The following is a 5,501-nucleotide window of genomic DNA, read 5'->3' as shown; positions in this document are numbered from 1 at the left end:
GACATGCTGTGGGAAGGCAACAAACGCCCCGGACTATCCCTGTGTCCGAACGGTCTGCACTGGCGGCCGCCCAGTGACTGCTAGCATTCAGGTTGACCCCTCACCTGTGGTGGACTCGGAAATCGCCTCGTGAAAGGTGGCTGAACGACCTTGACAGTTATTCTGACAATCAAGATCGTAGTGCTGGTGCTGTCTGTGTCTGATAGTGTCCATCAGCCATATGCAGTTTCTTTCCCTGTTTCAGTGTAAGCCTCTCAGCCTGCAAGATGCAGATAGTCATAGAGGATGGTATTATTGGTAGTTGGTAGCTCCAACGTTACGTGCGTTATGGGGTGGATTGAGGACATGGCTGGCGAGGATGGGAAGAAAGCCAGCGTCCACTCCATGTGTGTACTGGGTGGAGTCACTCCAGATGAGGAACGGGTCCTTCCGGATTCCATGGAAAATAGAGGGTGCTGCCAACTTGAGGTGGTGGTTCACGTCGCTACCAATGATGTGTGTCGCTTTGGATCAAAAGAGATTCTATCTAGTTCCAGGTAGCTGTGGCTGCCCCCTGCACTTGCACAACGAAAGCGAAGCTCGCCATTTGCAGCGAAGTCGTCAGGACCGATTGCGGATCCCTGCTGAAGAGCCGAGTGGAGGGTCTGAATCAGAGGCTCCAGCAGTTTCTCGGCTGCATAGGCTGCAGATTCCTCGACTTGCACCATAGAGTGGTGGGATTTCAGGTTCAAATAAACTGGTCAGGTGTTCATTACATGCAGGAGGCGGCTACATGCTTAGCGGAGAGCTGTGCGGCGTTGACAGTGCGGCTCATTCGGTTAAGAGGTCTTGGGGAAACACAAAAAGAGCTTCAGTCTCAAAGGGTGGAGGTCGAACGCAGTATGAACGTATATCTAGGATACATCGGTGTAACAAACGTGAATTTTCGTAGTTGTGTTGGGAAAGTTCTAGAGCTGCAGCGGACAAAAAAGAGCAATGATGTTAAAATCGTTACAGGCGCTGAGAGCTGACTAAAGCTGGTGATAAGTTCAGCCGAAATTTTTGCGTAGGATTTAACGGTGTTCATAAAGGATAAGCTAAATACAGTTGGCGGTGGCGATCTTGTTGCTGTTAGATGTAGTTTATTTTGTAACGAAATTCAAGTAGATATTTTCTGTGAATATGGACAGAACTCCAGAATGAGATTTTCACTCTGCAGCGGAGTGTGCGCTGTTATGAAACTTCCTGGCAGATTAAGAGAGAGCTTCTGTAAAGTTTGGAAGGTAGGAGACGGATACTGGCAGAAGTAAGGCTGTGAGTACCGGACGTGAGTCGTGCTTCGGTAGCTCAGTTGGTAGAGCACTTGCCCGCGGAAGGCAAAGGTCCCGAGTTCGAGTCTCGGTCGGGCACACAGTTTCAATCTGCCAGGAAGTTTCATGGACAGAACTCATTCACGGCCACCGGAACAAAACATTTATTTTATTCTTTTATCGAACTCGCAACTCAGTTGATTAAGCTGCTGAAACGTAAAAAAAACTTGAACCTAAAATCAAACAAACGTCTGACAATTTTAGTTCATGGTACTTCAATTTAACCTCGATATGTTGGCGAAAATACATTTATAAATCCGTTGGTGCGCATGAAACATCATCCGAAAATGTGCTGAAGGCATTCTCTGAAAATTACTTCAGAAACACACACGATCGTGAAGTGTTGGGACAACACACTTGACTCTTTGGTAACATACAATCCTGAGTTAATAACGAACATCAAAACGGATACATTCATTAGAGAACACAGGATTGTCTTTGCGATATTGAATAGCGTAACTCCCAAATTCACCAAAAGTAAACGTTAAATGTATCTATTGAATAAAGCAGATAAAAATTTCCTTTATGACTTCCTGAGAGACAGTCTCCTCACCTTCCAAATTAACAACGTAAGCGCAGATCACATGTGGCTTAATTTAGAGAAATAGTATCTGAATCACGTAAATACCCTGGAAATAAACAAAAGACGGAGCTGATCCCCCGTCGTACATAGAAAAGATCAGAACGTTACTTAGGAAACAACGAAAAAGTTTGTAAAATACAAACGAACGCATAATCCCGAAGACTGGCGATATTTTACAGAAGCTCAAAATTTAGCTCGGATTTCATTGAGCAATGCGTATAATAATTTCCATTACGATACTTCGTCCCGAAATCTCGCACAAAATTCAAATTGGTTCTGGTTCTAGGTAAAATATGCAAGCGGCAAGTCACAATCAGTGTCTTTTCTGCGCGATAATAATTGAAATACTATTTATGACAGAGCTGCTAAGGCAAAGTTACTGAACGCAGCCTTCCAAGGTTCCTTCACCAAAGAGGACGAAGTAAATATTTCAGAATTCGAGTCAAGGACAGCTGCTGACGTGTGTGACGTAGAAACATATATCCTTGGGGTAATGAAGCAAATTAAATCACTTAATAAAAACAAGTCCACCGCTCGTGGACTCGCGGTAGCGTTGTCGCTTCCCGAGCACGGGGTCCCGCGTTCGATTCCCGACGGTGCCAGGGATTTTCATTTGCTCCGAGTTGACTGGGTGTTGGTGTCCCGTCTTAATCATCATCATTCATCCCCTTTACGTTCGGAGGAAGGCAACGGCAAACCACTTCTACTAGGACTTTGCCTAGTACGACACGAAAGCTATACAGGTCACAACAATATTATATAAAGGCAACAGTACCAATCTACTAAATTAAAGGTCCTTATCATTAACGAAGATATATAATAGGATTCTGAAACATATATTGTGTTTGAAGATTATGAGTTACCTAGATGGGAAGGTTCTGTTGACAGACAGTCAACACGGGTTTAAGAAACATCGTTCTTGTGAAACAAAACATGCTCTTTAATTATATTATAAGTTTTGAATGGTACAGACAAGGAATTTCAAGTTCATTCTATATTTCTAGATTGTCAGAAAGCTTTTGGCACCGTACCTCACAAGCGGGTTTTAGTCAAATTGCAACAGGATTGACGATTTGCTGCCAGAGAGGTCACTGCTCTAAGTAGCTATCAGAAAGTCATAGAGCAAATCAGAAATGATATCTGACGTTCCACAGGGTGCGTCATACACCCTACGCTATTCCTTATCTACATAATTGATCTAGGAGATAAGTTGAGCAGTCGTCTTAGATTGTTTGCAGATAATGCTGTCGTTTATGGTCTAGTAAAGTTATCATTAGATCAAAACCAACTGCAAAACGGTTTACATAAAATGTCTACATGGTAAGAAAATTGGCAATTGGCCCTAAATTTAAAAAAAAAGTAAATCTGAGCTGATCCATATGACTTCTAAAAGTAATTAGTCAAACATCAATTAAACCACAAATTAATCAAATCTAAAGGCTGTACATTCATATAAATACCTCGGAATTTTAATAACGGGGACTTAATTTGGAAAGAACACACAGAAAATGTGGGGAAAGTGAACGCAAGACTGTTTTTTATCAGCAGAACACTTACAAGATGCAACAGACCTAATAAAGGGAGTTCCTACATTACGATAGTCTGTCCTTTTCTGGAGTAATGCTGCACGATATGGGATACTTACCAGGTAAGATTGCCGGCCGGGGTGGCTGAGGGGTTCTAGGCGCTTCAGTCTGGAACCGCGCGACCGCTACGGTCGCAGTTTCGAATCCTGCCTCGGGCATTGATGTGTGTGATGTCCTTCTGTTAGTTAGGTTTAAGTAGTTCTAAGTTCTAGGGGACTGATGACCTGAGATGTTAAGTCTCATAGTGCCCAGAGCCTTTTAACCATTTTTGAACCAGTTAAGATTAACGGAGAACATCGAGATAGTTTAAAGGACAGCGTGATTTGTATTTCCAAATAATAGGGGAGAGAATGTCACGAACATGTTGCAGGATTTGGGTAACAAATCATTAAAAGAAAGGCATGTTTCGTTCCGATGGGACCTTCTCATGAAATATCAATGACCAAATTTTTCCCCCGAATGCGAAATATTTTGTTGATGCCGGCCTACAAATGGAGCAATGATTATCATAATAAAACAAGGGAAATCAGAGTTCACACGAAAGATATAGGTGTTGGTTTTCTCCGTGAGCTGTTCGAGATTGGCGTAATAGGGAATTACTGTGAAGGTGGTTCGATAAACCCTTAGGCAGGCATCTAAGTGTAACTTGCAGAGTAGTCACGTAGATATAGAAGTTCTCACGGACATCGCTTGAACAGGAGGAGCGTCACAACTTCACTACATTTTGCATTCGATAGTGTCTAATGTCCTGCGTAAAGTGTCAAACACAGAACTTGGAATTCAGTACTGCTGAACCATTCGCATCAGAATTAAAAAAGCGAATTTATACGCAAAGAATGAAATCGTTCCATTGTTTGTAACATATTTATGCTTTATATAAAGAATCTGTTTGAGCCACTCACACACACATCAGTGATACGGCTTGCCATCGATCGCTTCTCTCGTCCCTGTCACACACGAGCGTCTTGAAGATTTGCCATTTAAAATGAAGTCCAGTGCTTAGGAGGGGTAGCACGGTCTCCATAGATTGACTAATATACGCAAAAACTAAAAATAGCCGGAATGAAATCGTAAACTTGTTTTGGAATGGTTTTACAGACAACTGTAGGCTATCTTGAACAAACACTACATCTTCCAATGACGTCAAGTGAGTTGTGTACATCTTTCTAGCGTACGGAGTATATTTACCAAATGAGAAAAAAAGACGCACCACAAAGGAATTAAAGGAACGGGACGGAAATCGGTAAACGTGATGTAGATGTACATAAAAGCAATAGCTTACAACTTCAGATAAACTGATGCAAGAGAAAGAGTTTCACAAATTGAGCAAGTCAACAACGCGTTGGTCCACCTCTGGCCCTTACGCAAGCAGTTATTCGGCATGACAATGATTTTTTCTTAGTCTGCATTTTAGTCTGAAACTTTCCTAGTACCGTTTGAACTAAACTGAATTCACAATTAACATCACCTAAGTGAAAATGCGCTGAAAAATTTATCTTTTTTAGACAAAAATTTGATCCAAGAGTGAATATTAATGCGATCTAATTTCGATTTCATTGAACTGAGAAGTATTTTCATAGCGCAACGAAAAATTTAAGAGGCGCTTGAACATGTATTTATCTGAATACAACATTTATTTATACCTTTTTAATTTCCTAGTAAAATCTGTAAGTGTCTTTGCGTTCTGTCTTATAGAGAGGACATGTGATTGTAGGGTATAAAGCCGGCCGCGGTGGTCTAGCGGTTCTAGGCGCTCAGGCCGAAACCGCGCGGCTGCTACGGTCGCAGGTTCAAATCCTGCCTCAGATATGGATGTGTGTGATGTCCTTAGATTAGTTAGGTTTAAGTAGTTCTAAGTTCTAGGCGACTGATGACCACAGATGTTAAGTGCTATAGTGCTCAGAGCCATTAGAACCATTTGTAGGGTATAAGACCTCACTTTGTAAACACTGGAGTCAACCTGTCAACCTGAAATACGATAAT

At 42.0% G+C, this 5,501-nt stretch overlaps 1 non-coding gene across 1 annotated transcript; it reads left to right on the top strand.

The window, feature by feature from the left end:
* Positions 1-1,314: 1,314 nt before the first annotated feature.
* On the top strand, positions 1,315-1,389 carry Trnap-cgg (transfer RNA proline (anticodon CGG)). Its single transcript has one exon. It is a non-coding gene; the product is annotated as a tRNA-Pro (tRNA).
* Positions 1,390-5,501: the final 4,112 nt, after the last annotated feature.

This window comes from Schistocerca gregaria, chromosome 7, assembly GCF_023897955.1.
Source record: "Schistocerca gregaria isolate iqSchGreg1 chromosome 7, iqSchGreg1.2, whole genome shotgun sequence".
Classification (NCBI taxonomy): domain Eukaryota; kingdom Metazoa; phylum Arthropoda; class Insecta; order Orthoptera; family Acrididae; genus Schistocerca; species Schistocerca gregaria.
Note: the sequence above shows the minus strand (reverse complement) of the source record. Positions and strands in the feature narration are given on the sequence as shown.